The sequence below is a fragment of the Squalius cephalus genome (genome assembly GCF_949319135.1).
Source record: "Squalius cephalus genome assembly, chromosome: 22".
In the NCBI taxonomy this organism is placed as follows: domain Eukaryota; kingdom Metazoa; phylum Chordata; class Actinopteri; order Cypriniformes; family Leuciscidae; genus Squalius; species Squalius cephalus.
The window spans coordinates 5,474,021-5,485,873 of record NC_137143.1 but is presented as its reverse complement, the minus strand read 5'-3'; the positions used below and the strand labels follow the sequence as shown (position 1 = coordinate 5,485,873).

Below are 11,853 nucleotides of genomic sequence, written 5' to 3'. Positions count from 1 at the left end.
ACTGGGTGAAAAAGAAAAGTAAAAGAAGTAGTGCCTCTCTTTAATGAGTGTGCATTGTAACCTTTACAGTCTATGATTGTAAAGCAAAGTTGAGATGTGGCCCAGAGAGAAAAAAAAAAAAATAGGTGTCGGAGGAAAAGATGCACGAGAGACGAGAGATGGCGTATTTTCCCCGTGTTTAATAAAATTACTCAAATGTCACACTCGTCCGCATACATGGGGATCGAATGAGGAAAAGTATACAAACAAACATCCAACTCTGTACTTTTATTTCCTTTTATATTTGTGACCAAAGTACAAAGGTCGGTAGAGCGAATCTCTTCTCTATTACTGACACGCTACGCACATGCGCAGTTCTCATTTTACCTCAGATTAACATAAAAGCACAAAGTGACCGTTACAGCATGTTCTGACCACAAGAGGGCAATAACACGCTGTACTCGGCCTGAACCCCAAGTCTTGACCCCGTCTGTCTTAGTGGTAGTTAACGTTCTTAATCTAACACGTCTGCTCAACTATGTAAGGTAATCAAACGTAAAATCAATGTCATTAAACAACTGTTGGTAATATGTTGGGTTTTGTCACTGCATACAGGACCAGAGTTTAACATTATTGAGCAATTTTGAAGATCTGTGACAAAAAAAGTGACCAAGGCCTGTCTCGCATAACCAGTAACCAGTTCTCCTTCATTGCTAACATGCACAACAAATCTGTATTGATATATGGCCAACCATACTTGAGGTGCTTCTCTACAGGACCTCCACATCAGGCCCAGGATCCAAGACGCTGGCAGAGGCCAAGCTGAGGTCATCATCACCTCATGAGTGAGGTCATCACTGGTCACCACAGGGCCATTTCCTGCGCCAGCATAACAACTGCCATTCTCGTCCCCATGATAACGCAGACATATTGTATATGCTGTACAATAATCATTCTGAAAATACACACTGGAGGGAAACCAAGACAATGTCTGTTAGCACTGATGCTTAGAGCGCCGGAGCCTCACAATGGCACACACTCTGTGTTTGTGGTTAGTCTTTAGCACCGCTGGGTGGGAAACCCTGTGAAACACTCATTCTCACACATTCGCAGACAAAATGCTGTCAAAATGGCTTTTGTAAAAGTCAGGGGCATGTGTGAATGCTGAACAGAACACACAAACAGAGACGCTTCTGGAATGGCTATATGCTTGTGCTTTTCATTCTCGTACATTACATGTGTTTACAGTTACAGAGCTTGATAGCATCTGTCGGCACATCAGCTTGGGTCATAATAAAGCGAGAGTATTCTATGGACATTACTGACATAATTGTGCATATTGCTCGAGGATTTTGAAATTATTTTATTTTTAATTACGTTTTGTGTTTTTAAGTCTAAAAGTTTTGGGGTCATAAAGATTTTTAGAGCATTAAATACTTTTATTCAGCAAGTGTTTATTAAAAAGTGTCAGTAAAGACATTTATAATGCTTCAAATAAATACTGTTCTTTTGAACTTTCTATACATCAAAATCCTGGATAAAATGTAGCATGGATAAGCAGCACAACTGTTTTCAACATTGATAATAATAATAATAAAGGTTTCTTGAGCAGCAAATCATCATATTGGAATGATTTCTGAAGGATCATGTGACACTGAAGACTGGAGTTATGATGCTGGAAATTCAGCTTTGATCACAGGAATAAATTACATTTTAAAATATATTATTTTAAATTGGAATAATATTTCACAATATTACTGTTTTTACTGTATTGTTTTAATCAAATAAATGCAGCCTTGGATTTAAAAAAAGAGCTTTTTTTTTTTTTTTACATTTAAAAATCTTACCGACCTCAAACTTTGTATGTTTTTTTGTTTTTTGTGGCTTTTTGATGAAAGATATGCTAACACTTTTCTAAGAAATCTAAATTATGATTTTTTTTTTTTCTTTTTTTTAAATCCCATAAATTTACACTGACAGAAATCAAAGTCACATCAACAGACCAAAACATCAGCGAATCAGTGGGCCCTTTCTGACTTGGGCCAGTAAGTAACCACCTAGCAACACCCTAGCAACCATCTACGACTTAGTATAGTGGCAGTGAGTTTTACACTGAATTTGTCTTTAGATATCAAACTACAGTTTGAATTTCTTTACCATAAAAACTCACATCAAATAAAACCAGCATAATTTGGGTCCTGGATGCTGATTGGTCAATACATGTTCTATTCCCAAAATATCACGGGCCTCTCACACCTAATACCTTCAAGAAACAACTTTTGATTTCTGCTTGATTTTGACACCGAGCCAAATGTCAGATATGGCATTAATAATCCCGCATGCGCGAGCTGACTGGTGGACGAGAGGGAGGGTCGTTACGGGTGACGGCGCTCCATCACAGCTTCATCTAGAACATACAGTACAGCGTCTGCCAAAGCTGCGGTTTAGCTGTTGACCAGACCGGAGCTTAAATTCTGTTTGAAACCGGAATCCAGCAGCAGTACTGTATCCTGATGTGGTGCACAGTGAAAGCTGAGGGGGAGGTGGAGGGTGGGAGCACACACACACACACACACGCTCCAAGCTGAAGAGTTCAATGACAGTTTCTCAAAGCCCAGGCAGAAAGCTCAAGAAGACTCCAGCACCAAACAAAGAGTCCAACTTGGCCGGTGTTCATTAGCGATAGAGCGTCCACAATAGAGGCGAGTGTGAGGTGGTCTCGGGCCCCGGGGCCGCACTGACCCGCCGTTGATTGATTGTGCCGGGCCGGGCTCACCTGCAGCCCCTGCACACGCACACACACACACACACACACACACGAGCGCGCGCGCACGTCCTGACAGCCTGCAGAGAGACCCGTCAGTGTCAGAGAACAATATCCTGCACTGTGCAGCTCGCAACTGAGCACGCTCATAAATCACCACGGTGACAGAGACACCGCCCTCACTGTCCGCACTCACACACACACACACACACACACACACCGTCAGAAAACCTCAAGCTGTGCAACTACATGAAAGGGGTGTTTTTGAAAGGTTACATTGTGGCACCTGACTTGGGCCGGCAAAATAATATTCAGCTTATTAACTGTGTCCTCTCGCATACAACAACTGTGTTATTTACGCATTTATGAAACGGATATAAAGCATCCTGGTTCCGCTTGCTGATTGGTTAATACATTGATCCATATTGTAACAGAAACGACACCGAAATCATTATAATATAATCATAATTTTTTCATCAAAATGTAATTATTAATTAAATCTACCATGCGGCATATGAATTGGCAGCAAAATATTGTAGAGTTTGAATGGACGGCATTTGACATCAACAAAAACAGATTACACTTTATTTTAGTGTCCTTGTGTTACATGTAGTTACTATAGTAATAACAGTAAATTATGCATAATTGCATTAAACTAACCCTAAACCTAAGTACAGGTTATTAATGAATATTACTCACTATCGACTGTAAGTAAAGTGTACCCGGTTTTTCTGCTCTCTTTCAAAAGTTGATAAGCTTATTTTTTTTTAATATATCCTAAGTATGAACAGTTAACGGCATTTTATTATTTGCATTAGCATTGTTTCCCCCGAATATCTGTGACTCTATCAGAACAGACCCACTAGATCTAAAATATCAAGTTGCACATAGATTTTTAGTTAATGTGTTAGTACAGTTACAGTGTAATTATAAATTTAAGTACATTATACATACATGTACTTACTAGGGTTAGCACTGAGGTTTGGTTTAGGGTTAGTTACATGTAATTATGCATAATTATTAGTTATTACTACAGTAACGTGTAACAAGGACACAGATTTTTTTCTCATTGAATGTTCTAATCCACTCATTAGCATATAACATTTCAATGTTTTATATTGACTTTCCAGTAACCATTTTCTTAATTTTCCAGCCACACAATCTCATAAAACCTTACAAGCATTCAGCTTTTATATGAGAAACAAAGAGCTCCAGTAGTCTGAGGAAACAGACACCCGTCCACAGGTGAATATATGACCTCTAAACATCCCGAGGCACAATCCTCCCCTCACAACAACGCACTTTCATCTCTCTTTCATCCCATCTTTTTGTTTTAATAAAGAAAGACGAGGTCCAGCTGCAGCTTCCTCTATGTCTATCTCTACCTTTCTCCTCAAAATCCTCCAAAAATACACTTTTCCATTCTGACTTTTAATGATATTTTTAAAAGATATGGCTAGATATTATCTGACTATAAATTCTGATTGGATGAGCTATATGTTCAAAGTTGCCATGAGTTATTTTTTAATTCAGATGAAATAATGTAATTTACTATTGTTTATGTTTGTGTTCAGTAATATATATATATATATATATATATATATATATATATATATATATATAAAAGATATTAATACTTTTATTCAGCAAGGATGTAATAAATGATCAAAAGTGATCGTAAAGACATTTATAATGTTACAAAGGATTTCGGTTACACTTTATTTTAAGGTGACAGTTACATTGTACTTACTCAAGTAATATTAATTAACTACATGTACTATAGAGTTACTGTTAGGGTTTGGTTTAGGGTTAGTTACTTGTAATTATGCATAATTTACTGTTATTACTATAGTAAGTACATGTAGTAATGTGTAACTACGTCACCTTAAAATAAAGTGTTACTAGGATTTCTTAATATTGTTTTTATTTGTTTTATAAAAAACAATAAAAGTTAACAATAAACAAGCATATCCATCACCCCCCTTACCAGGGTTTGAACTTTTCATTCATCAAAGAATCCTGAAACAAATCAGAGAACCATAAAACTGTTAAGCAGACATTGACATTATCAGTGTCTTCAACATTAATCATAATCAGAAATGCTTCTCGAGCAGCAAATCAGCATATTAAATATACTTATAATGAAGCACTTTTTTAATATACATAGATTTATATATCACATATATATATATATATATATATATATATATATATATATATATATATATATATGTTGTTGTTTTTTACTAAATCTATTTATTATCATTTTTTAAATAATGCCTTTAAAGTAACTATTCAATTTCAGTGCCTTTTATATCCTCCTGAGAACTAGGGAAAAACGAATTTTGTGAATTTAGTTTTTTTTTTTTTTAGGTCATTACCTTGTTTGGAGCATAAGAAACAAATGCATTTTTGCAATACATTTTTGAAAAAATATATTTTAATCATATGTTATGCTATGTCGTTTCACTAAAAACAAAATTAAGCCTTTTTTATAAATTAAGCAATTAATTAATAGTAAAATTCCATCATATTGAATTGAATATTCCTTACGTATTCCTTACGTATTTTAACTGAATAATTGAAGAGCACACTAGGACCCAATTTATTAAGAAAATTAAAAGACATGCATAGACAAAAACAATGTTTTTTTTTTGTTTGTTTTTTTTCATTCACTAATCGATTTTTAGGTTTCAATCTTTTTTATCCAAACTTTGGATAAAGATGATTCTCAACTCTGTTACTTTATGCAATATGCGTGTAAACATGGTCATAAATGCCATTCCCCTTCTATGCAGTGCATCTATACACTGTTCTTTGGGCAACATGTAATGAAAAAAGACGTGTAATAATGGGAGTTATAATTGGGAATATTCATATGATCTCATATTTCATATGAATATTGATATGTCATTTCTTTCCCTATTCATTCCAAAATGCCTGACATGCCATGCTTTAAGTCCTGTTAGTCCTTTCTCTACAGTGGACATGTATGAAACCAATGCCCATGTAACAGAAAGTCACTTCAAAGTTCTGATTTGAAAACCCATAACGTGCTCCTGAGATGTTCATTTCTGACAAACAATTAGAAAAAGAGTCAGATTAAGACTGCTACATTTGATCATTCAGTCATATTTAAAGACCAAGGAGAGGGAGTTGTCAAGGTGAAACCTCCAAACATTTGGTATCTCTGCAAAGCCCTGAATGTGCAGGACATCCAGATATCAGAGAAATCCGCTAAAACATAATGTCCGCTACAGAGGCAAAAGCTATTCCTGGGTGTCAGGAGGATATAATGGCTGCAATAGCAATATGATAAAAGCAATAAGACACTTACGGCCCTTACCCATGGTAAAATCAGTGTAATGCACGGCTTCAAGTGGCTTAGCCAAACTTCACGACCACAGCGCCTGCCGGTTTAGAAAAGCGCTCAACAATAGCGTGTGTGAGAGAAGCCAGGCACTGCCCTGTCCGCCGGTCATTCCACACTGACAGAGCTTTAGGAAGAGAAAAAGAGGAGAGCGGGATGAAAGGTGAGTGGTGCCCTGCGCAGGTGGCAGGTGTGATCACGGCGGACGGCAGGAGCAGAGGGACACAAAGGACCGGTCTGTTTCTCGCTCACAGCTGCAGGGGGTGGAGATGAGTCCGGCTGACAGATAGACAGACACCACAGGGGAGGAGGGAGACGGAGAGATGGAAGGAGAGCTCTGACGGTGATACTTCAAACGCAGGATTGGGTCCTGGGTGCCGAGAGACACATTCTTTCTAAAAGAAGGGGGGGGGGGGGCAGGCGGAAGAAAGAGGGAGATAGAAAAGAGTAATGCTGCTTGTGCGCAAGTGTGCGTGCCTGTGTGTCGAATGTGAATCTCTACAGTCGCTTCGAAAACCAGACATACACTGAAAGTGTCCGAATGGCAGTGCGTCGATTAAACAAAAGTGCAATCCCACAAACAATACTGGAGATTTTCACAGAACTAACTTCACTTTTCTGAGCCATTCTGCCATTACATTGATAGGTGTTCAGTTCACACTATAGAGTGACCACAGGTGTAGTTTCTTTGTAATTATTTGTGAAATTGACTAGAATTCCTAAATGAAAAATGTTTCATTCATAATTTTTTTTTTTTTTTCAGTGTACTATTTGTCTACATTTTGAACATCTGTGAACATCAATGACAAATAAAAGTGTCCATGGAAAAGAAAAGGGACCTGAAAAAATCTAGTCTAAACCACAAGTGCCAGATTCTCAAACATTTTGTATTCATGTTGGTTTCATATGCTTTTGAAAACTTTTGTACCATTTTCAAGAAATATTTCAGTTTAATAACTTGTCGTGTGATGTAACCATTAAGTAAAAATTAATAACATATTGCCCTGGCACCTTGCATACATGTGAGTGTACAAATATTTATGATTGTTTAAAAAATGTAATATATATGTAGATATATATGTGTTTTTATTAATATCTGAATGTTTGTCAAATAAAAATACTTATTACCTTATAAAATATATTTACATTTTTACATATATAGTACTGGTCAAAAGTTTGGAAACATTACTATTTTTTAATGTTTTTTAAAGAAGCCTCTTATGCTCATCAAGCCTGCATTTAAAAAAAAAATACAGGATAAAAAACTTAATATTGTGAAATATTACTACAATTTAAAACAAGGGTATTCTATTCTAATACACTTTAAATGATAATTTATGTGATTGTTATTATGTGAACTTTCAGCTTCATTACTCCAGTCTTCAATGTCACATGATCCTTCAGAAATCAAATGTCACGTCACATGATCAAATGTCACATGATCCTTCAGAAATCATTCTAATACGCTGTTTTTTTGTTTGTTTTTTAAATCAATGTTGGAAACAGTTGTGCTGCATATTTTTTTTTATAACCTGTGATGTTTTCAAAATTCTTTGATGAATAAAAAGTTGAAAAAGAACATCATTTATTTAAAATAGAAATCTTTTGTAACCATAAAGATTTTAAATGATCTGATTAAGAGACTTTTTACTAGGTCTACTACTTGTTTGTAATATACATGTCTGTGTGACATGAAATTGTAACAGTGTTTAGTTTGATAATAGATCTGTGTTGATCATAGTTTAATCCTCTCCTCTTGTGTAACTGTCCAGAGCTCCAGCTAAGACCCCCTGATCTCTGCCACATGGCATCCCATCAAAGCACCTTCACTCCGGGCTCTGAGAGCGAGTCAGCCCCCTGATTCATCTCTGGAGGAAGCATGCCTGTGTCAGATCCCCGTCTAATGTTTTTTCATGAGTGTGTGTGTGTGTGTGTGTGTGTGTGTGTGTTATTCTTTGCCTCAGCACGACTCCGAATGTAGTTTCAACCCAGCTCCCTGTCAAAACACACATAGTCCAACCATTTCTGTATGCGACACAGTTAATACATAGATGATTTGATTCTTTTTGAATGTCTCCACAACCATCTGTGTGCATGAATTATCACACAAATAGTCGCAAACACTTGGACTGACTGGAAGGGCAAGGTCACTTCCCATTGGCCGCAAGTCTAACCCTCTGTTTTCCAGGGCAGTCTTTTCCCCTCCTCGACTGCTGATAGGAAACTTAGATAGAACCTCCCCAGACACTTCAAAACATCTGTCCATGCCCTTCCTTCATACTCTCTCCCTCTTTATCTTTTCCACACTTTGTTTTGTACCCTGCCCCACAGCATTAACTATTTGCCCTCTACCTGTCAGAGCGGAACGTGAAGGAGAGTGCAGGTGTGCCGTCCCAGGAACGTGAGGAAGCCTGAGCTTTGACAGATAGGAAGTGACCTCCTGCTCTGGCTGCTTCCCGTATCACTCTTTATTTACCCGGACCTGCTGTCCTCCAACATCTGAAGCTCACTTCCACCTGCACAGCCCGAGACCACCTAAAGCTCTTCACTGAGAAGAGAGAAGAGAGAAGAGAAAAGCTCACACTGACCTACAAGCTCCACCTCTGGTTTTATACCTGAAAACATTTTCTAAATCATAAAATAAAGAATTGTACCTGCTTTTTGGCCAGTCTCGGTCTAGGGGACAAAGGTATCAGCTTTGTTTTAGATGTTTGCTGAGGAGAAATAAAGATATACAAATGAGACAATAATTGACAGTGTTAGAAAAAAATAACTATAAACATTTGACATGAAAGTTGATGCTAGGGCTGCATTATTAATTATAATAAAACCAAAATTGCAATCTGGCTTAGTGCAATAATCAAATCACAAATGCTGCGATTTACTTAGGCTAAATCAGCGGTTCCCAACTCGCGGCCCACACAAACAAACGGATACGTTTCCGCAGCCCACTGTGGGAATTTTAACACACCCGACTCTTCGTCGCGCAAGTTAATGAGGACTTAGAAACTGAGATTGTTAACGCAGTCTTTATTGAATAAACTGGCAATGAAGAGAAAATTCAGATTATGGATTATGGAGACCAGGTCCGGTTCCAGAATCAAATCAGGTGTTTTAGCCTTAAGACTTTTGTGCGGTCACTATATGTCAATCATTGCAATTTCGAGAGTGAATTCCGCATTTGCAGGAATCTCTTCACATCGTGTAATGATCGGATTTGCGAGCTTGCAGAACTCATCACTGAACAAAAACTCATTTTAAACGGTGAGTGGATTCTGACTAACTTAAACACCTCTGATTGGCCATTGCATTCAATCAATCAACCAACAGATATGTCTGTGATTGGTTACATTGCTCAACGCTGCAAAAGCACGTTGTAAATAGAAACATTTGACGCTCTCCAGAGCGCAAGCACAGACCCGCACTGGAGCGTTTGCCGAATCGGTTTCGCCAAAATCCCATGCAGCTTCAACTGAGGGTGCTCTGTTGTGCAGCCCTACAAATAAGCACAGCAAACCCGGAGCTTATTTTAAAATTACATTTTAAAATCAAAATCCCATTTTTTATTAGAAAAATCGCAATTAATCCTAACCCAGCGAGCAGCCTTGGTTCATTCTGAAATCTCGCTTCTGATTTGTATCTTGGTAAATGAGGACAGCTTGTAACATGTTGGGATGTTTTCTGAACAATATGTGAGATTATTCGATTATTATTATCGCATCAATCTCAAATGAGAAATAATTGAGTTATTGACCGCAATTTTTCTTTCCGGTGGGAGCATACATTCTTTTAAAAGGTACACAATGACAAAATCAGTACAGTGCTTATAGTGCTATAAAGAGGTCATGATAAGAGTAAATAAGGAGTCGCAGCTGAACATAGATCACTGGAAAGAGAACAATGCAAGGAGATTGTAGGGAGTGATTTTGGAAAGATGATGTTTTAGGGCAGAGTGCAGACAGGAACGCTGGGGTGAGAGTGAGTTGGACATGCATTATGGAGAGTGGACGGTTTGGGGAAGGGAAGAGAACCCACGAGTTGGAGCCAGTTAAGAGGAATATCAGGAAACTCCCCCCCCTCCTCAGTCAGGACCACCCCTCCCAGCTCCCTCTTCCTGCCAAAACTCAGCACACTTCCTCTGCAGCTATTGGGATTCCCACCTGGGACATTCCATCTATGAAATGCACCTCTCTCTCTCTCATTTTGTGTTTTATTTACAAACTGTATGCTACACATTATTATAGTTACACTCTTGGTTAAAGTTTCCTTTTCGTGGTTGAATTCATTCCTGGTTTTCACAATAATGCTCTGCCATTCAACGAGTTTCAGTTTCTGAAAGAGATTTCTGTCCGTAATTTTCGCGGTTGTTTGTTTCGCGCAACCCGTGTTGTCTTTTTGGTGCCCTTTGCTTTGAACATTCTATTTTGGCATTTTTTTTACATTTGGCAAACGCACAAAAATAGGCTAAATGTTTTGTGTGAATATATAATAAAGAAAAAAATAACGACAGTAACGTTAGCTTACTTGTGTTTTGTCGGTGTGCGGTCATCGCGTGAGCAGCTCAGTTATGTTGCTATAGTTACACCTCAGGCCAGCGCGACTTTTCGCGAGCGTATTTAACTTGTAATCTAACTTTTGTAGTTGTGAAACGTTGCTTGTGTATACAAGAATGATACCTATACATAAGAATACCTCAACTTTTTAACATTCAAGCCTAATTAGAACCCAACATATTCGCATCCTGTCCATCTGGTGTCAAAAGCATTGAGGTTGTGTGGGAACAGCCTACACTGCGCTCTGACCACTAGAGGTCACTATATCACAAAGAAAAACGCCTATTATCAGTCATTCCGTTCATTGCGAGCTACTTTGTATTTTTCCAACACAAAACGGGTGATGTAGACAGTTTTTTTCCTTCAGTTCTCACATAACTCAGGGAAAAAAAGCCATTATCCTGATGAAATTAGCTAAATGAAACGACAGAGGAGTGAATGTTATGCGAATGAATATGCAGGGACTCGCAGGAAGGGTGAAAATACCAGGTTTCATGACTTTGTGTTTGACCTTTTCGGAAAACGAGCTAATCCTGGGGTATAATAGACTCTGGTGCAGATATGGAAAACTGCTGCTCCGTTATCTGAGTTGCCGTGGAGACCATCAGAGAGCGCGCGCCCGGTGAAGATGCCGCCTTATTAAAAGGGGAGTTTGTATATATTGGAAAAAGGCGCTTTTTGTCATAAGTGTCACTCACATGCACAACGTCCTCCTCTCGATTGTAAATGGAAACCTGTCTCTTTTCTCTAAAATAACAAAATTCACTTCGAGCACGGTTAAGCATAGAAGTCAATTTTTGTGAGCAGAAAGGGCCTATCAATAAAACAGTGAACTGTATACAGTCTAGCATCTTCTCCAAACTAAAAATAATCAATGCAGTGTTCGCATTAATAAACAGCACAGTTGTTCATTTAATAAAACAATAAAAGACGGGCAGTGAAAAACTGGTATACATTTTTAATTTAATGGGATACTAATAATAGCTTAATAATAATAGATAAAGGCATTTAGAGGGGCTCTAGAAAATACCATTTCTTATTAATATAACTTTTTTAACTGTGTAAAGGCTAAAACATGTATTCATAATTATTACAACAATCTTTCCATTCTAACTTAACAATGTATGTCATTTCTAATTTCTATAACAATGCTGCATGTATTTTCAGAGTTTCTACTTTATTTTCAT

At 37.7% G+C, this 11,853-nt stretch overlaps 1 long non-coding RNA gene across 1 annotated transcript; it reads right to left on the bottom strand.

Annotated features, from left to right (window-relative positions):
• Positions 1-8,437: 8,437 nt before the first annotated feature.
• Positions 8,438-9,225, bottom strand: LOC307150784. Its single transcript, XR_013819777.1, has 3 exons — positions 9,085-9,225; positions 8,768-8,827; positions 8,438-8,661 (listed from the first exon to the last, which is right to left on the bottom strand). It is a non-coding gene; the product is annotated as an uncharacterized lncRNA (long non-coding RNA).
• Positions 9,226-11,853: the final 2,628 nt, after the last annotated feature.